Source organism: Ranitomeya variabilis, chromosome 4, assembly GCF_051348905.1.
Source record: "Ranitomeya variabilis isolate aRanVar5 chromosome 4, aRanVar5.hap1, whole genome shotgun sequence".
In the NCBI taxonomy this organism is placed as follows: Eukaryota; Metazoa; Chordata; class Amphibia; order Anura; family Dendrobatidae; genus Ranitomeya; species Ranitomeya variabilis.
The window spans coordinates 15,661,167-15,683,121 of record NC_135235.1 but is presented as its reverse complement, the minus strand read 5'-3'; positions in this window follow the sequence as shown (position 1 = coordinate 15,683,121).

Genomic DNA, 21,955 nt, shown 5'->3' with positions numbered 1-21,955 from the left:
GGAGGAAGGTCCACGATAAAATCCATTGAGATTGATCCCCAAGGCCTAGATGGAACTGGAGGAGGTTGAAGGAGTCCTAGAGGTGAGGATCATGGTGTCTTGTTTCATGCATACAGTATGTTAAACAGGAAGAAACATATTTTATCATATCCTTCCTACAATTAGGCCACCAAAAAGAACAAAGTAGTAGTTCTTGTGTTTTCATGACTCCAGGGTGTCCTACAAGTATAGAATCATGGACACGTTTAAGGACTTCAAGTCGAGCAGATTTGGGGAAATATATTTAGTGGTTCTGCATCCAAAATCCATCCTTAAAGGAAAGATCAATGTCTTTAGAAGGATGGTTAAGAAAAAAGTCAGTTTGTTATTCATCTTTAATCTTTGTTAAAAATTGTTCGGTGTCCAGTATAAAAATTTTTGGGATGTAGAATGTCACAGTCAGTGTTAGACCTCTCCTGAGGTCCGGTAAATATCCTGGACAGAGCATCAGCCTTGGCGTTTCTTGAACCAGGCCGATAAATGATAAAATTAAACCTGGAGAAAAATAAGGCCCAACGTGCTTGTCTTGCAGAAAACCTCTTAGCTGTACGGATAAATTCTACATTTTTGTGGTCAGTAAGGACAGTCACCGGATGATTGACCCCTTCCAAAAGATGTCTCCATTCGGAGAAGGCGAATTTAATAGCTGAAAGTTCTTTATTTCCAGTGTCATAATTATTTTCTGCAGATGACATGGTATGAGAAAGAAATGCACATGGATGAAGCTGCCTCTTGTCTCCAACTCACTGTGATAAAACGGCTCCACGGCAGATTCTGAGGCGTCTACTTTGACAAAAAACGTATGAAACTCAGGAGAACCAATGGAAGTTTTTATATAAAAAGTAAACAAATTTTATTTATACCAATACAAACAATTAAAAACAAGCACATATCAAATAATGAAAGTGCAAATGACTAAAAAATGCATATAACAAAAGACACCAGATATTGAAGCTCTACAGCACAATAGTCAGTATCTCAATACAGTACTTAAGGTGCAGACAAGACTCTCCTATGAAGTATTGTCACGAATCCACACCGCTGCCACCAATTTGTCACTATTCACACCGTGACCGTCACCCCTACGTCACGGATTGGGGTGACTTTAGACCAACAGACGGCTATCACATGTGCAGGGGGCTTATCTTAGTTATCCCTCCACTGCTACAATCTGATGAAAAAACACACACATGGCTATTGACCTCTTAGTTTACAGCAGGGGCTTATTTTAGGTATCCCACTGCTCTTCAATATACCATGAACTGCAGGGATTTGTGTATATCCCGCTTACAGTTCCACTTGAAACTTGCAGCTCTCTGGTGCCCCCCTTACCCTCAGGTCAGATTAGGTAGCGCACCTAGAGTAACTAGTCGCCAGAAAGGCTGCCTGCTATGTACTGGCTATTGGGCACGCTGCAGCGAGGCGATATAACTACTCCCGCTCAGGCATGAACAATAATTATCAATGCCGCAGTCGCTACAATGACTCCCAAAGGTGGCGACGGTACGACGCAACACGACGCAACCGTCGCACGACGGTTGCGACATGTGGCAATGCGTCGCACTGCATCGCTAATGCAAGTCGATGGAGAAAAAACGCATCCTGCAAGCACTTTTGCAGGATGCGTTTTTTCTACAAAACGACTCATAGCGATGTACAGTGCACAACGCTAGTGTGAAAGTAGCCTAAATGAGAAAGGTAAAACTCACATGTTCTCAGTCCATTTCAGGCAAAACCATGCTGGTGGGCAGGACCCCAAATGTCCCAGTGCATCAGGAGGTCTGGATAGGAACAGCTCCTCAAGTAAGACTCTCTAAGACTCTGGAGGCTGGGTAAAGTGGAGTCACTTAAATAACCACAGCCTTGTGACATCACGAACAGGGCTGGCTTCTTCAGACCCTCCTATCTCTTCAGTCTCAGTAAATTTCACACAAGTTTGTCTACTGCCTGTATCTCCACTACAGAACATGTCAGAATCATAACACACCCAGCATTCATCTTGTATTAAGATTTGCTCTCTATAGATACTAAATTCAGGCTAGTAGGGACACTCAGTTCCAGAGAAATCTGTACTTATTTACCTGGTGGAATTAGAAGCTCATGCTTACAGGGGCTGACAGACCCGCCGATGGATGTTATCAATATGTATTTATTATTTTCCTAGCCCAAGTCATTGGCCCAGAATCTTACAATATTAGGACAAAGGACCTCATGTTTTAAAGAACTTCTATACCAGTCCTAGCTAGTACAGATGGGAAGGGGCGAGTAGGTTGCTCAGAGCTTGGAATTTATGGCCAGAGCAATAAAAGCTCTTCTACACCCATTGAAAAGAAAAGCTAAACCCTGAAGTGAAGGGGGGGTCAACGCCCACCACATAGGTGCTGGCAATGAGAGATTAAAACTTATATTATATTTCATACAATATCGTGAGAAGTATTCCGAAATATAGTACTCTGTTGTGAATTCCGTTCTCGGGCTCCCTCCTGTGGTCGTGAATGGTACTTTGGTGAGTTCTGTCCTTGGACACCCTCTGGTGGCTTTGAGTGGAATTGCTGATCTTTGAGCTTGGCTTTCTCAGCTGCCCTAGTTTATTGCTTCTGCTTGCTTCCCTATTTAACTCTGCCCAGGCCGTTAGTCCATGCCAGCTGTCAATGTCTCAGTACTGGTTCAGATCTCTCTTGGTTTTCTCAGATGACCTGTCTACTCCAGCAGAAGCTAAGTCCCTGCTAGTTCATTTGCTGTTCATTGGTTTTTGAATATATTTCTCAGTACATGCTATGTTTCTAGTCCAGCTTGCTATTATGTTATTTTCTTGCTAGCTGGAAGCTCTGGGGGTGCAGAGCTGCACCTCCACACCGTGAGTCGGTGTGGAGGTCTTTTTGCACACTCTGCGTGGTTTTTGTAGTTTTTAATACTGACCGCATAGTTCCCTTTCCTATACTCTTTCTATTTAGAAAAGATTCGGCCTCCTTTACTAAAATCTGTTTCATTCCTGTGTTTGTTACTTTCCTCTTAACTCACAGTCAATATTTGTGGGGGCTACCTTTACTTTGGGGAATTTCTCTGAGGCAAGTTAGGCTGATATTTCTATCTTTAGGGGTAGTTAGCTCTTAGGCTGTGAAGAGGCGTCTAGGGAGAGTTAGGCATGCTCCACGGCTATTTCTAGTGTGTGTGATAGGATTAGAGATTGCGGTCAGTAGAGTTACCACCTCCTCAGAGCTTGTCCCAGGTTTCCTGTTTTAACCACCAGGTCATTTCGGGTGCTCCTAACCACCAGGTCCATAACAGTACTCCCGTTAGTAATAAGCCATCATTTTATACTATAATCCCTCACTTGTCACCACCTGAGGGGATTCCATCTACCGGTACACCAATTTAAATAAGGCTTGCTACCATAACATGTACCCAATATGGTGGCCCCGGCGATAGAAACAGATAGGGCATGTCTCACCTAGTGCTGAATAGACCACTGCACGGACCCCGACGCGCATTTCGCCACTGTCAGCCTCGCTTTCTCAAGGGGAAGTGTGGTTTCATTTGCCTATAGTGAAAGAACAGATGATTGGCCTCGGGGAGACCAAAACATCCAACACTGCGGAGACACCATCACGTGTTTCTCAACGCAGTGATCCAGAACACTGCCCCCATCCCTTATGGGAAATATGCAAATGCATGTAGGATAGCTGCGGAGACACCATCACGTGTTTCTCAACGCAAGCAGTAAATAGCCAGACCTTTCCCCGGGAAGGAACAACCACGGGAAGGGCAGCATTCAATAAAGGAAAACATCCAATACAGGAAAACCACCTATGCCAAGCATGGTATCCATCCACAGACAGCTGTTTCGGGGTGTTTGCCCCTCATCAGTGTGGAGTAGGAATCTGGCTATTAGGAGCAGTGTCTAGTAAAAGGCTGTGAAAGAACAGATGATTGGCCTCGGGGAGACCAAAACATCCAACACCGTGGAGACACCATCACGTGTTTCTCAACGCAGTGATCCAGAACACTGCCCCCATCCCTTATGGGAAATATGCAAATGCATGTAGGATAGCTGTGTAGACACCATCACGTGTTTCTCAACGCAAGCAGTAAATAGCCAGACCTTTCCCCAGGAAGGAACAACCACGGGAAGGGCAGCATCCAATAAAGGAAAACATCCAATACAGGAAAACCACCTATGCCAAGCATGGTATCCATCCACAGACAGCTGTTTCGGGGTGTTTGCCCCTCATCAGTGTGGAGTAGGAATCTGGCTATTAGGAGCAGTGTCTAGTAAAAGGCTGTGAAAGAACAGATGATTGGCCTCGGGGAGACCAAAACATCCAACACCGCGGAGACACCATCACGTGTTTCTCAACGCAGTGATCCAGAACACTGCCCCCATCCCTTATGGGAAATATGCAAATGCATGTAGGATAGCTGCGTAGACACCATCACGTGTTTCTCAACGCAAGCAGTAAATAGCCAGACCTTTCCCCGGGAAGGAACAACCACGGGAAGGGCAGCATCCAATAAAGGAAAACATCCAATACAGGAAAACCACCTATGCCAAGCATGGTATCCATCCGAAACAGCTGTCACGTTGAGAAACACGTGATGGTGTCTCCGCAGCTATCCTACATGCATTTGCATATTTCCCATAAGGGATGGGGGCAGTGTTCTGGATCACTGCGTTGAGAAACACGTGATGGTGTCTCCGCGGTGTGGGATGTTTTGGTCTCCCCGAGGCCAATCATCTGTTCTTTCACAGCCTTTTACTAGGCACTGCTCCTAATAGACAGATTCCTACTCCACATTGATGAGGGGCAAACACCCCGAAACAGCTGTCTGTGGATGGATACCATGCTTGGCATAGGTGGTTTTCCTGTATTGGATGTTTTCCTTTATTGGATGCTGCCCTTCCCGTGGTTGTTCCTTCCTGGGGAAAGGTCTGGCTATTTACTGCTTGCGTTGAGAAACACGTGATGGTGTCTCCGCAGCTATCCTACATGCATTTGCATATTTCCCATAAGGGATGGGGGCAGTGTTCTGGATCACTGCGTTGAGAAACACGTGATGGAGTCTCCGCGGTGTTGGATGTTTTGGTCTCCCTGAGGCCAATCATCTGTTCTTTCACAGCCTTTTACTAGGCACTGCTCCTAATAGCCAGATTCCTACTCCACACTGATGAGGGGCAAACACCCCGAAACAGCTGTCTGTGGATGGATACCATGCTTGGCATAGGTGGTTTTCTTGTATTGGATGTTTTCATTTATTGGATGCTGCCCTTCCCGTGGTTGTTCCTTCCCGGGGAAAGGTCTGGCTATTTACTGCTTGCGTTGAGAAACAAGTGATGGTGTCTCCGCAGCTATCCTACATGTATTTGCATATTTCCCATAAGGGATGGGGATCACTGCGTTGAGAAACACGTGATGGTGTCTCCGCGGTGTTGGATGTTTTGGTCTCCCCGAGGCCAATCATCTGTTCTTTCACAGCCTTTTACTAGGCACTGCTCCTAATAGCCAGATTCCTACTCCACACTGATGAGGGGCAAACACCCCGAACAGCTGTCTGTGGATGGATACCATGCTTGGCATAGGTGGTTTTCCTGTATTGGATGTTTTCCTTTATTGGATGCTGCCCTTCCCGTGGTTGTTCCTTCCCAGGGAAAGGTCTGGCTATTTACTGCTTGCGTTGAGAAACACGTGATGGTGTCTCCTGTTGTGATCCTAGTGGTAGAGGAACGCAGAAGTTCCAGCTAAGTCCGCAAACACAAAATCTAGCTCATAGGGAGGTGGTAACTTGGCTGACCGTATATCTGATCCTAGCACAACAACTAAAAGTAGCCGGGGAACGTATCTACGTTGATTCTAGACGTCTCGCACCAGCCGGAGAACTAACTAACCCTTTCAGAGGAAATAAGACCTCACTTGCCTCAAGAGAAAGGACCCCAAAGTTATGATACAAGCCCCCAACAAATAATAACAGTGAGGTAAGAAGAAAAGACAAACATAAGTATGAACTAGATTTAGCAAAGTGAGGCCCACTAATTAATAGCAGAAAATAGGAAGAGGACTTATGCGGTCAGCAAAAACCCTACAAAAATATCCACGCTGAATATCCAAGAACCCCCGCACCGACTAACGGTGTGGGGGGAGAATATCAGCCCCCTAGAGCTTCCAGCAAAAATCAGGAATCACATTGTAACAAGCTGGAACAAAATAGCAGTAATGCGAATAAACAAAAATAGGAAAGCAGGACTTAGCTTATCTTGCAAAAAGCAGGAGACCAGGAGACAGGAGCAAACAGACATAGACTGACTACATCGATTCCAGGCACTAGACTGAGTTTCCAGGAAGTCTAAATAGGAACACCCAAGGCCTAACGAACCAGGTGGGTACCAACCTGGAGAAAGACAATCCAAGTGTCATACCGCTAGTGATCACAAGAGGGAGCCAAGAAATACAGTTCACAACAGTACCCCCCCTTTAAGGAGGGGTCACCGAACCCTCACCAAGACCACCAGGGCGATCAGGATGAGCAGCGTGAAAAGCACGAACCAAATCGGCCGCATGAACATCAGAGGCGACCACCCAGGAATTATCCTCCTGACCATAGCCCTTCCATTTGACCAGATACTGAAGCCTCCGTCTAGAGAGATGAGAATCCAAGATCTTCTCCACCACGTACTCCAACTCGCCCTCAACCAAGACCGGAGCAGGAGGGTCAACAGCAGGAACCACAGGCACAACGTACCGCCGCAACAAAGACCTATGGAACACATTGTGAATGGCAAACGACACCGGAAGATCCAAACGAAAAGAAACCGGATTAAGGATTTCCAAAATTTTATAAGGACCAATAAAGCGAGGCTTAAACTTAGGAGAGGAAACCTTAAGAGGGACATACCGAGAAGACAACCAAACCAAATCCCCAACACGAAGTCGGGGACCCACACCGCGGCGGCGGTTGGCAAAACGCTGAGCCTTCTCCTGTGACAATTTCAAGTTGTCCACCACATGATTCCAAATCCGCTGCAATCTATCCACCACGGAATCCACCCCAGGACAGTCAGAAGATTCAACATGACCCGAGGAAAAACGAGGATGAAAACCAGAGTTGCAGAAAAATGGCGAAACCAAAGTAGCGGAACTAGCCCGATTATTGAGGGCAAACTCAGCCAATGGCAAGAAGGTCACCCAATCATCCTGATCCGCAGAAACAAAACATCTCAAATAAGCCTCCAGCGTCTGATTAGTTCGCTCCGTTTGGCCATTAGTCTGAGGATGAAAGGCAGATGAGAACGACAAATCAATGCCCATCTTAGCACAAAAAGATCGCCAGAACCTGGACACAAACTGGGATCCTCTGTCAGACACGATATTCTCAGGAATGCCATGCACACGAACCACATTCTGAAAGAACAAAGGAACCAGATCGGAAGAGGAAGGCAACTTATGCAAGGGCACCAAATGGACCATCTTGGAAAAGCGATCACACACCACCCAGATGACAGACATTCCTTGAGACACCGGAAGATCTGAAATGAAATTCATGGAAATGTGTGTCCAGGGCCTCTTCGGGACGGGCAAGGGCAAAAGCAACCCGCTGGCACGAGAACAGCAAGGCTTAGCCCGAGCACAAATCCCACAGGACTGCACAAAAGAACGCACATCCCGCGACAAGGAAGGCCACCAAAAGGACCTAGCTACCAAATCTCTGGTACCAAAAATCCCAGGATGCCCTGCCAATACTGAGGAATGAACCTCGGAGATAACTCTGCTGGTCCATTTATCAGGAACAAACAGTCTATCAGGTGGGCAAGGGTCAGGTCTACCAGCCTAAAATCTCTGCAACACACGTCGCAAATCAGGAGAAATGGCCGACAAGATTACTCCCTCTTTAAGAATACCAGCTGGCTCTGAGACTCCCGGAGAGTCAGGCACAAAACTCCTAGAAAGAGCATCAGCCTTCACATTCTTCGAACCAGGCAGGTATGAGACCACAAAGTCAAAATGGGAGAAAAACAATGACCAACGAGCCTGTCTAGGATTCAGGCGCTTAGCAGACTCGAGATACATCAAATTTTTGTGATCAGTCAAGACCACCACACGATGCTTAGCTCCCTCGAGCCAATGACGCCACTCCTCAAATGCCCACTTCATGGCCAACAACTCCCGATTACCAACATCATAGTTCTGCTCGCAGGCGAAAATTTCCTAGAAAAAAAAGCACAAGGTCTCATCACAGAGCAACCAGAGCCTTTCTGCGACAAAACAGCCCCTGCACCAATCTCAGAAGCGTCCACTTCAACCTGAAAGGGAAGTGAGACATCAGGCTGGCACAAAACAGGCGCCGAAGTAAACCGGCGCTTCAGCTCCCGGAAAGCCTCCACGGCTGCCGGAGCCCAATTAGCCACATCAGAATCTTTCTTGGTCATATCCATCAAAGGTTTAACAACGCTAGAGAAATTAGCAATAAAACGACGGTAGAAATTAGCAAAACCCAAGAACTTCTGAAGACTCTTAACAGACGTAGGTTGAGTCCAATCATGAATAGCTCGGACCTTGACTGGATCCATCTCCACTGTAGAAGGGGAGAAAATGAAACCCAGAAAGGAAACCTTCTGCACTCCAAAGAGACACTTTGAGCCCTTCACAAACAAAGCATTATCCCGCAAAACCTGAAACACCATCCTGACTTGCTTTACATGAGAATCCCAATCATCAGAAAAAAACAGAATATAATCCAGATAAACAATCATAAATTTATCTAGATACTTCCGGAAGATGTCATGCATAAAGGACTGAAACACTGAAGGAGCATTAGAGAGCCCAAAAGGCATCACCAAGTACTCAAAATGACCTTCGGGCGTATTAAACGCAGTTTTCCATTCATCTCCCTGCTTAATGCGCACAAGGTTGTACGCACCACGAAGATCTATCTTGGTGAACCACTTGGCACCCTTAATCCGAGCAAACAAGTCCGACAATAGTGGCAAAGGATACTGAAATTTGACCGTGATTTTATTCAAAAGCCGATAGTCTATACAAGGTCTCAAAGACCCGTCTTTTTTGGCTACAAAAAAGAATCCCGCACCAAGAGGGGAAGAGGATGGACGAATATGTCCCTTCTCCAAAGACTCCTTTATATAAGAACGCATTGCGGCATGTTCAGGTACAGATAGATTAAATAATCGTCCCTTAGGAAATTTACCACCAGGAATCAAATCTATAGCACAGTCGCAGTCCCTATGAGGAGGAAGGGCACTGGACCTGGACTCACTAAATACATCCTGATAGTCCAACAAATACTCCGGAACTTCAGAAGGAGTAGAAGAAGCAATAGACACCGACGGAGAATCGCAATGAATTCCCTGACAACCCCAACTTGACACAGACATTGCCCTCCAATCCAAGACTGGATTATGGGTCTGTAACCATGGCAGACCTAAAACGACCAAATCATGCATTTTATGCAGAACAAGAAAACGAATCACCTCCCGATGTTCAGGAGTCATGCACATGGTCACTTGTGTCCAATACTGCGGTTTATTCTCCGCCAATGGCGTAGCATCAATTCCTCTAAGAGGAATGGGATCTTTAAAAGGCTCCAGGACAAAACCACAGCGCTTGGCAAACGACAAGTCCATAAGACTCAGGGCAGCACCTGAATCCACAAATGCCATAACAGGGTAGGAAGACAATGAGCAAATTAGAGTTACAGACAAAATAAACTTAGGATGCAAATTACCAATGGTGACAGGACTAACCATCTTTGTTAGGCGTTTAGAGCATGCTGAGATAACATGTGTAGAATCACCACAGTAAAAACACAACCCATTCTGACGTCTATGATTTTGTCGTTCAGTTCTAGTCTGAATTCTATCACATAACATTGAGTCAGGTGTCTGTTCAGACAACACTGCCAGAGGATTAGCAGATTTGCGCTCCCACAAACGCCGATCTATCTGAATGGCCAGAGCCATAGAATCACTCAGACTTGTAGGAATGGTAAAACCCACCATCACATTCTTAATGGCTTCAGAAAGGCCATTTCTGAAATTTGCAGCCAGAGCACACTCATTCCATTGAGTGAGCACGGACCATTTCCGAAATTTTTGGCAATACACTTCAGCCTCATCCTGGCCCTGAGAGATAGCCAGCAACGCTTTTTCTGCCTGAATTTCAAGATTGGGCTCCTCATAAAGTAATCCGAGCGCCAGAAAAAACGCATCAATATTTGCCAATGCCGGATCTCCTGGCGCCAATGAAAAAGCCCAATCCTGAGGGTCGCCCCGCAAGAAAGAGATAACAATTTTAACTTGCTGAGCTGAGTCTTCAGACGAACGCGGTCTCAAAGATAGAAATAATTTACAATTATTCCTAAAATTCCTAAATTTAAATCGATCACCAGAGAAAAGCTCAGGAATAGGTATCTTAGGCTCTGACATAGGACTACTAGTAACAAAATCCTGAATGCCCTGTACTCGTGCAGCAAGCTGATCCACACTAGTAATCAGAGTCTGAACATTCATGTCTGCAGCAGAGCTTCAAGCCACTCAGAGGAAAAAGGGGAAGAAGAAAAAAAAACAAAAAAAAAACTCAGAACTTCTTTTCTTTTAATCCCGCTTCTGCAATGCATTGAATATTCACTATAAGGCCTGGAATACTGTTGTGATCCTAGTGGTAGAGGATTGCAGAAGTTCCAGCTAAGTCCGCAAACACAAAATCTAGCTCATAGGGAGGTGGTAACTTGGCTGACCGTATATCTGATCCTAGCACAACAACTAAAAGTAGCCGGGGAACGTACCTACGTTGATTCTAGACGTCTCGCACAAGCCGGAGAACTAACTAACCCTTTCAGAGGAAATAAGACCTCACTTGCCTCAAAAGAAAGGACCCCAAAGTTATGATACAAGCCCCCAACAAATAATAACGGTGAGGTAAGAAGAAAAGACAAACATAAGTATGAACTAGATTTAGCAAAGTGAGGCCCACTAATTAATAGCAGAAAATAGGAAGAGGACTTATGCGGTCAGCAAAAACCCTACAAAAATATCCACGCTGAATATCCAAGAACCCCCGCACCGACTAACGGTGTGGGGGGAGAATATCAGCCCCCTAGAGCTTCCAGCAAAAATCAGGAATCACATTGTAACAAGCTGGAACAAAATAGCAGTAATGCGAATAAACAAAAATAGGAAAGCAGGACTTAGCTTATCTTGCAAAAAGCAGGAGACCAGGAGACAGGAGCAAACAGACATAGACTGACTACATCGATTCCAGGCACTAGACTGAGTGTCCAGGAAGTCTAACTAGGAACACCCAAGGCCTAACGAACCAGGTGGGTACCAACCTGGAGAAAGACAATCCAAGTGTCATACCGCTAGTGATCACAAGAGGGAGCCAAGAAATACAGTTCACAACAGTCTCCGCAGCTATCCTACATGCATTTGCATATTTCCCATAAGGGATGGGGGCAGTGTTCTGGATCACTGCGTTGAGAAACACGTGATGGTGTCTCCGCGGTGTTGGATGTTTTGGTCTCCCCGAGGCCAATCATCTGTTCTTTCACAGCCTTTTACTAGGCACTGCTCCTAATAGCCAGATTCCTACTCCACACTGATGAGGGGCAAACACCCCGAAACAGCTGTCTGTGGATGGATACCATGCTTGGCATAGGTGGTTTTCCTGTATTGCATGTTTTCCTTTATTGGATGCTACCCTTCCCGTGGTTGTTCCTTCCTGGGGAAAGGTCTGGCTATTTACTGCTTGCGTTGAGAAACACGTGATGGTGTCTCCGCAGCTATCCTACATGCATTTGCATATTTCCCATAAGGGATGGGGGCAGTGTTCTGGATCACTGCGTTGAGAAACACGTGATGGTGTCTCCGCGGTGTTGGATGTTTTGGTCTCCCCGAGGCCAATCATCTGTTCTTTCACAGCCTTTTACTAGGCACTGCTCCTAATAGCCAGATTCCTACTCCACACTGATGAGGGGCAAACACCCCGAACAGCTGTCTGTGGATGGATACCATGCTTGGCATAGGTGGTTTTCCTGTATTGGATGTTTTCCTTTATTGGATGCTGCCCTTCCCGTGGTTGTTCCTTCCTGGGGAAAGGTCTGGCTATTTACTGCTTGCGTTGAGAAACACGTGATGGTGTCTCCGCAGCTATCCTACATGCATTTGCATATTTCCCATAAGGGATGGGGGCAGTGTTCTGGATCACTGCGTTGAGAAACACGTGATGGTGTCTCCGCGGTGTTGGATGTTTTGGTCTCCCCGAAGCCAATCATCTGTTCTTTCACAGCCTTTTACTAGGCACTGCTCCTAATAGCCAGATTCCTACTCCACACTGATGAGGGGCAAACACCCCGAAACAGCTGTCTGTGGATGGATACCATGCTTGGCATAGGTGGTTTTCCTGTATTGGATGTTTCCCTTTATTGGATGCTGCCCTTCCTGTGGTTGTTCCTTCCCGGGGAAAGGTCTGGCTATTTACTGCTTGCGTTGAGAAACACGTGATGGTGTCTCCGCAGCTATCTTACATTCAATTGCCTATAGGACCTTAAAGGGAAGGTGCCATAAAAAAAAAATTTTTTACAGCAATTGTAAAAATGTAAAGAATTAATGTTTAAATTTTCTTAAAAAATATTTTCATTTGTTTATAATTTAGTAAAATATGAAAAATAATTTGAAAAGTTTTGGAATTTCCACTTTTAAACACTAGGGGGAGCAGCTGCTGAAATTTCAGAAAAACCTCGTGTACAACTAGCTCACATTACTGCACTGCAGTAATTATGGGCGGAGTCTGCTGACGTGTGTGATGTCTCCTCTCCTCCCCTTCTAGGTGTTTGCTAAGGGATAAGAGGATGATATTCAGGAACACAGTGAGCAGCCATTTTGTTGGTGACTGCAGAGTAAGGCTGCCATCACACTAGCAGTATTTGGTCAGTATTTTACATCAGTATTTGTAGCCAAAACCAGGAGTGGAACAAATAGAGGAAAAGTATAATAGAAACATATGCACCACTTCTGCAGTTATCACCCACTCCTGGTTTTGGCTTACAAATACTGAGGTAAAATACTGACCAAATACTGAATGTGTGACGGCAGCCTTGTACTGACAAGTAGACAGTCACCGAGGAAGGCAGACAGCGAGGATTCTGGGAGATATGTGGTGGAGGGAGCAGGGTGACAGCAGCACAGAGTATTTCAGGAGAGCAGTGTGTTGGTCTATGGGGGCACCATGTTCAGTGCGCGGAGCAGCCAGGGATTGTACATGGAGGCTGTCTTTTATACACATGGATGGACCGTCTGCTCCACAGAAATCCAGGAAACATTTCTGCGGATTGATGGCCTGTTCTGATCCAGACTCTGCATGCAGACCCCATTCCCCTCTTCAGATCCTGTCTTCTCCATCCTGTCCTGGTGATGTGTGAAAGTGAGACGTCAGGCGAAGTACGGGGTGACGCTGGGAAGGAAATGTAGCCATATAGTAACGATAAAAATGAGACCCCTCTCTTCAGCAGCCTGACCAGCCCTGACTGCACCTAACTGAAGGTCATGCTGCCCCCTCTATTACCCCAGACCCACGTGCAGGTGCTCAGCCAGAACCACCATAGAATGGGTCCGCTTTCTGAAGATAATACTGCCATAGTGTTCTCACATAATGCCACCATATAGATCACACATAATACCGCCATATACATCACACACAATACTATCAAATAGATCACACAATACTGTCATACAGTTCTCACATACCACCATATAGATCACAAATAATACCGCCATATAATTCTCACCTAGTACTTCCACATAGATCACACATAATCCCACAATATAGTTCTCATATACCACCGTCATATAGTTTTTACATCATTCCACAACACTGAGCAAACATAATATTGCCATATAGATCACATATAATACCGTCACATAGATCACACAATACTTGGCGGCATAATGTGTGATATTATATATATATTATAATATCCCGGCATAATGTGTGGTCTTTATGGGAGTATATATATATATATATATATATATATATATATATATATATTCGGCATTATACGTGATCCATATGGTATTGTGCTGCTCTAGGGAGGTGAGACGCATGGTGGAAGGAGCAGGGTGACAGGAGCACAGTATTTCAGGACAGCAGTGTACTGGTCTGTGGGTGGGAGGGTGTGCTCACACTCACACGCTCGCAACTGTATACTTATAGCCTTTACTGGCTATTAAAATGGGGGACACCCCCCAAAAAAAGACGTGGGGCCCCCTATAATTAATAACCTTCAAATATTATGCAGACAGCTGCGGGCTGACATTAATAGCCTAGGAAGGGGCCATGGATACTGTCCCCCCCCCAGGCTAAAAACATCAGCTCTCAGCCGCCTTTTACATGCGCCTTTTCTGGCGCTTTGCCTGGCAATTTCCACTTACCCTGTAGCGGTAGCAAGTGGGGTTCATATTTGTGGGGTTAATGTCACCTCCATATTGTCCGGTGACATCAAGCCCACGGCTTAGTAATGGAGAGGCGTCTATAAGGCACCCATCCATTACTAATCCTATAGTTGTATTGTAAATAAAGACTCGGCCAGAATAAAGTCCTTTATTAATCTTTTTTAAACCATACCGAATGCATAATCCTTGACTCCCTCATCTCCCACAACAAAAATAATAAACCACATTGAGGAAAGACACGCGGGGGGGAGAGGAGTGCATAGGAGAGGATTAGATACTGACTGCTGAGCCGTGTATCTAATCCTGTCCTGTGTGATACCGACAGCTGAGCCGTGTATCTAATCCTGTCCTGTGTGATACCGACTACTGAGCCGTGTATCTAATCCTGTCCTGTGATACCGACTACTGAGCCGTGTATCTAATCCTGGCCTGTGTGATACCGACAGCTGAGCCGTGTATCTAATCCTGTCCTGTGTGATACCGACTACTGAGCCGTGTATCTAATCCTGTCCTGTGTGATACCGACTACTGAGCCATGTATCTAATCCTGTCCTGAGATACCGACTACTGAGCCGTGTATCTAATCCTGTCCTGTGTGATACCGACTGCTGAGCCGTGTATCTAATCCTGTCCTGTGTGATACCGACTGCTGAGCCGTGTATCTAATCCTGTCATGTGTGATACCGACTGCTGAGCCGTGTATCTAATCCTGTCCTATGTGATACCGACTGCTGAGCTGTGTATCTAATCCTGTCCTGTGTGATACTGACTGCTGAGGACACAGTACACGGGACAGGATTAGCTACCCAGGACAGAGGTAGCAGTGGTAGGTGTATATAGAGGCAGGTAGCAGTGGTATATAGAGGCAGATAGTGGTATACAGAGGCAGGCAGGTAGTGGTATACAGAGGCAGCCAGGCAGTGGTATACAGAGGCAGCCAGGCAGTGGTATACAGAGGCAGGCAGGCAGTGGTATACAGAGGCAGGCAGGCAGGCAGTGGTATACAGAGGCAGGCAGGCAGTGGTATACAGAGGCAGGCAGGCAGTGGTATACAGAGGCAGGCAGACAGTGGTATACAGAGGCAGGCAGTGGTATACAGAGGCAGGCAGTGGTAAACAGAGGCAGGCAGGCAGTGGTATACAGAGGCAGGCAGGCAGTGGTATACAGAGGCAGGCAGGCAGTGGTATACAGAGGCAGGCAGACAGTGGTATACAGAGGCAGGCAGTGGTATACAGAGGCAGGCAGTGGTAAACAGAGGCAGGCAGGCAGTGGTATACAGAGGCAGGCAGTGGTATACAGAGGCAGGCAGGTACCAGTGGTATACAGAGGCAGGCAGGCAGTGGTATACAGAGGTAGGCAGGCAGGCAGTGGTATACAGAGGCAGGCAGGTACCAGTGGTATACAGAGGCAGGCAGGCAGTGGTATACAGAGGCAGGCAGGCAGTGGTATACAGAGGCAGGCAGGTACCAGTGGTATACAGAGGCAGGCAGGCAGGCAGTGGTATACAGAGGCAGGCAGGCAGTGCTAGGTGGTATATAGGGGCTGGTAGCAGTGGTAGATGCATAAGAAAATAAAAACGCTGTTCTTACCTTCTTTGCTCTACCAGGAAGTGCTGAGTCATGTTCAGGGCAGAGCAGTGCGACGATCTCCCTGCTCTGCTCTGAACAGGTCGGCAGTGATTGCAGCCTGTAATGTAATACTAAGTACAGGCTGCAATCACAGCTCCTCCTGCAGATATTTACCCTGGACCCTCGGCAGCAGCTTCTCCCAGCAGCAGCTTCTGCCATCGCACGCACTGAGCTGTGTGTGCGATGGCAGAGGGAAATAAACAAAATGGCAGCGATCTCCTCTCACAGCTGTGACGTGGCAGCTCAGTGGGCGTGGCCAAGTCACAGCTGAGAGGCAGGAGATGCGGTCGGAGCCCGACCGTTGGCTCCTATGTACATGGCTGCCGTAAGTGAGGAGTGCAAGTGTCGTGCCCAGACACTTACACCCACACTAATGAAAATGGCGGCCTCCAGTGGTGAATGTAAAAGTGAATAAATAAAAAAGTATGAAAGAGGTACATTTACTTTTGTATTAAAAATAATTGATTGTATAATCAATAATTATTAATACAAAAACTAAAATCACGGCACCCTCCCTTTAAGTATCCATGGGAATGTGTCATGTGATTATCACATGACATCGCTGGATCCTATGCTGTGTGAATGTGGCATGTGCGCGCGCCGCTGTCCGGGCCAACTGATATTTATACTGTTTTCTGTGTTTTTCACAGTAGGTTCCAGTGCTACTATAATGGATTTCAGAGCCCGCGATGGGGCATGGCTCTCGCAATTGAACGATGTGTTCAAAGACACCAGTGCTACAGGTGTAGAGGGGAACGATGAGGGGTTAGGAGAGATGACAAGTAAATTTAAAGATCTTACAAGAAAAAGGACGAAAATATGGTGGAACCATGATTTTTTAGATAAATATTTACAAAAGGTATTGATTAGTGTTGAGCAATACCTTCCGATACTCAAAGGTATCGGTATCGGATGGAATCGGCCGATATCCAAAAAATATCGGATATCGCCGATACCGATACCCGATACCAATGCAAGTCAATGGGACACAAGTATCCGAAGCTATCCTGGATGGTTCCCAGGGTCTGAAGGAGAGGAAACTCTCCTTCAGGCCCTGGGATCCATATTCATGTAAAAAATAAAGAATTAAAATAAAAAATATGGATATACTCACCCCTCCGGCGGCCCCTGGACCTTACCGATGTAACCGGCAGCCTCCGTTCCTAAGAATGAGGAGTTTAGGACCTTCTATGACGTCGCGGCTTGTGATTGGTCGCGTGACCGCTCATGTGACCGCTCACATGACCAATCACAAGCCGCGACGTCATCGCAGGTCCTAAACTCCTCATTCTTAGGAACGGAGGCTGCCGGTTACATCGGTAAGGTCCAGGGGCCGCCGGAGGGGTGAGTATATCCATATTTTTTATTTTAATTCTTTATTTTTTACATGAATATGGATCCCAGGGCCTGAAGGAGAGTCTCCTCTCCTCCAGACCCTGGGAACCATACACTGGGAACTTCCGATTTCCGATATCACAAAAATATCGGAACTCGGTATCGGAATTCCGATACCGCAAATATCGGCCGATACCCGATACTTGCGGTATCGGAATGCTCAACACTAGTATTGATCCCAAGGGGATTAAGAGTGCAAGTGTTCCCTTCATTCCCAGTGGAAAACCCAGAGATACGGGATAAATGGGAAAATCATGCTAACACATGCTCATTTGGTTTCATGGAAATATTAAAGGAGATGAATGCAGAATCTCTCCAAGCTATTGAAAGGGTAATGGAAGAGTTACAAATTAACATTAAAAATGATATGCCGGCTGAAGCTTTGAAAAAATTCAATATTGACGTACAGGAGGAGACACAAAAATGGGCTGAAGATATACAGCAAACGAAATAAAAAAAATTCCAACGAGATGTTAATGATAAACAACTGAATAGGATGTACAAATGGAGAAATCTAAATGAGAGATCACGTCCATATTATAGGAATGAGTCCCAATCATGATCACGGTCTGCATAAGTAAGATCAGTAAGAGGGGAGACGCAACAGCTTAAGAAAAAGAATCGATCTGAGATGGAAAATGATGGTACTACAGCGAGTGAGAGCTATAAAAAAAATGAACACCAGACAAAATGCTCAAAAAGGAATTGATGGAAAACAGTCGGAGAGTAGGTCTCAGGGAGGGATGCAGGTAATAAATTTATCTGACCATGAGTTAACAAACACACAATTACAAGTATTGAGCAAGGGCCTTTCCTTTTCCCCAACTAATAGCTTTAATTATTTTACAGCGCTAAAAGACCTCCACTTGTTTTCACGGAAATTGATTTTAAAAAAATGACACTGCAAGGGAGGCAATGATTTGAAGGGTTGGAGTGCTGCGGAGAGAGACACCATACGGATATTGGAGGAACTCCTCGAGGAACAAACCCTGAATAATGAAGGTGGGTTCCCTAAGTCTATGCTTCCCAGGTCAACGAGGTTCCCCCCTTGTCACTTTGCCCGGCGGTAGAGGTATTCACTAAGTTGGTATCAAATGAACTTAAAAAACTATCTACACACCGCCGTTATGATAACCATACTCATCAACAAAGAGAGAGTATTCGCCAATTACAGTCTTTTGATGATGTGGTATTTAAAGCAGCTGACAAGGGGGGGAACATTGTGATCTGGCCAATTGTCAAATATGAACGGGAAGCATTTCGGCAGTTACGTGACAATGAGGCATATACCAAGGTGGGGTACAACCCGGCGGTGTCTTTCTCTGCACAACTTCAGAAAATTCTAATGAAGGCCTTTGATTTGGGGATCATTAATAAAAAGATTCTTGATGGGCTGACAGTGCTGTTTCCTAAGATACCAACGTTTTACTTCCCAATATACACAAGGACACCGTCAACCCACCAGGACATCCGATCGTGTCAGGGATAGATGGTCTGTGCGACCCTATATGCAAGTTCATTGATTATTACTTGAAGGGCATTGTGGAAACATTACTCTCCTACGTAAAGGACACGACGGATGTCCTTGCGAGGGTTGACGGCGTCTTTGTCGATAAGGGAACTATTTTGGTGACTGCGGATGTAGAAACGTTGTACACTTGGATTAACCATGAGGATGGGATTCGGGCGGTCCGCTTCTTCCTCGGAGTCTCCAACCTGGACGGCTTTCTGTGTGAGTTCATCCTTGAACTGCTGCACTTTGTCCTAACGCACAATTTTTTTTTCTTTTAAAGATCAGGTTTACCAACAGAAGCGTGGCGCAGCCATGGGTGTGGCCTGTGCCCCCGCATACGCCAACCTCTTTCTGGGGTATTGGGAGAGGTTGGTGTTTGGTGAGTCGGGGGCGGCCGACCATGTGCTGTGCTGGCTACGCTACATTGATGATGTTCTATTGTTTTGGCGGGGGATGGTGCTGCAGTTGGATGAATTCATGGCTGTATTAAATGATAATAACTTTAACCCCTTAGTGACGGAGCCAATATTTGTAAATCTGACCAGTGTCACTTTATGTGGTAATAACTCTGGAACGCTTCAACATATCCCAGTGTTTTTGAGATTGTTTTTTCGTGACACATTGTACTTTGTGCTAATGGTAAATTTAGGTCAATATGTTTTGCGTTTATTTATAAAAAATATCAGAACTTTGAGAAAAATGTTACAAAATTAGCAATTTTCAAACTTTGAATGATTATCCCTTTAATCTAGATAGTCATACCACAGCAAAACATTAATAAATATAATTTCCCACATGTCTGCTTTACATCAGCACCATTTGTAAAAAAAAATATTATTTTGTTAGTATTTTAGGAGGTTTCAAAATGTAGCAGTCATTTTTCATTTTTTCAAGGAAATTTACAAAATTTATTTTTTTAGGGACCTATCCATGTTTTAAGTGCATTTAGGGGTCCCATATATTGGGAAACCCCCAAAAGTTAGACCATTTTAAAAACAGCACCCTCTGACATATTCAAAACTACAGTCAGGTAGTTTATTAACCCTTCAGGTGATTTTCAGGAATTAATGCAAAGTGGCATGACAGAAATGAAAATGTGTATTTTTACCACCTAAATGCCGCTAACTTTTGAACAGATTACTACAGCCGTCAGACTCTAAGGACGCTATTTGGTCATGAATTGCCATGGCAAACATCAGGGCCACACAATCATGATCTGAGGGCACCAATTGGGATAAAAAGGAAGCCCCCACACTCTGTTAACCATTTATATGATGTAGTCATTATTGACAGCAGCATCTAAGGGGTTAAACAGATTTGGACGGTGCCAACACTGATCATGGCTAATGCAGTAAGTTGTCAGCTATAGTGTACAGCTGACAGCTGCTGGATTGTCACCTGTATGGGGAGGCTATTCTCTTATATCTCAGGTCAGTTAAAAGACGTATTGGCGGTCATTAAGGGGTTAACATCAAACTAACATACAGATATGATGTAGCTAAAATTGACTTCTTAATCATCAGTCTGGACGTGGACTCTTCTTCCACTATCCAGACTGATGTCTTTCGTAAAGAAACATCAGTGAACTCCTTGATACATACTACAACAGCACACAGCCATTCCACTGTGAGGGCCGCCCCGGTTGGAGAGTTTCTGAGGGTGAGGCGGATCTGCTCGACAGATCGAAAATTTGAAATCCAAGCCTTAGACTTAAAGGAGAGATTTAAACAACGTGGCTTTAGTCAGAGATGCATAAAAAATGGATATAATAAGGCCAGGTCAGTATCTCATGACTCACTGCTATACCACAAGAAAAACAAAGATAAAAAAGATGAAAATATACGGTTTATCTCGGTATTTAATCATGAGTGGGATAGTATGCGGAGCATCTTGACAAAATATTGGCCTGTTCTTAGTGCCGATCCCTCTCTGAGACCTTTTCTGACTGATAGACCATTGATGACTCCCCGTAGATCTAAGAACCTTAGTGACTTGTTGGTTAAAAGTCACTATATAGCACCTAGTACTAATTTTTTTGGCAGTACACAATCCAGAAAAGATTTTTTCAAATGTGGTCACTGTCAGGCGTGCGCCAATACCCATCAAACATCTACATTTAGTTCAGTTGATCAAAAAGAATTTGAGATTAGAGAATATATCTCTTGTAATACCAAGAACGTGATTTATTACGCCACATGCAGTTGTCCCCTCATATATGTAGGAATAACATCACGCGAACTAAGGGTACGTTTAAGAGAACACGTATAGGATATTGGCGCAGCCAGAACAGTGGAGGACGTGTCGACTCTCAAAACTATTCCTAGACACTTCCGAATGGTTCATAATTGCAATCCAAAGGAGTTTAAAGTAAGAGGCATAGATGTCGTACATGTTGGTATTAGGGGAGGAAATGTAAAAAAATTGCTAGCCCAGCGGGAATTGAAATGGATTGTGACTGTCACGATTCACACCGTGACCGTCACCCCTACGTCACGGATTAGGGTGACTTTAGGCCAACAGACGGCTATCACATGTGCAGGGGGCTTATCTTAGTTATCCCTCCACTGCTACAATGTGATAAAAAAACAAACACAAGGCTATTGACCTCTTAGGTTACAGCAGGGGCTTATTTTAGGTATCCCACTGCTCTTCAATATACCACGAACTGCAGGGATTTGTGTATATCCCGCTTACAGTTCGACTTGAAACCTGCAGCTCTCTGGTGCCCCCTTTACCCTCAGGTCAGATTAGGTACTGCACCTAGGATAATTAGTCGCCAGAAAGGCTGCCTGCTAGGTACTGGCTGTTGGGCACGCTGCAGGGACACGATAAACTACTCCCACTCAGGCAGCAACAATAATTATCAATGCCGCAGTTGCTACAACAACACCCCAAAGGCCTGCACACGGTAAGCTGCCACCAGCT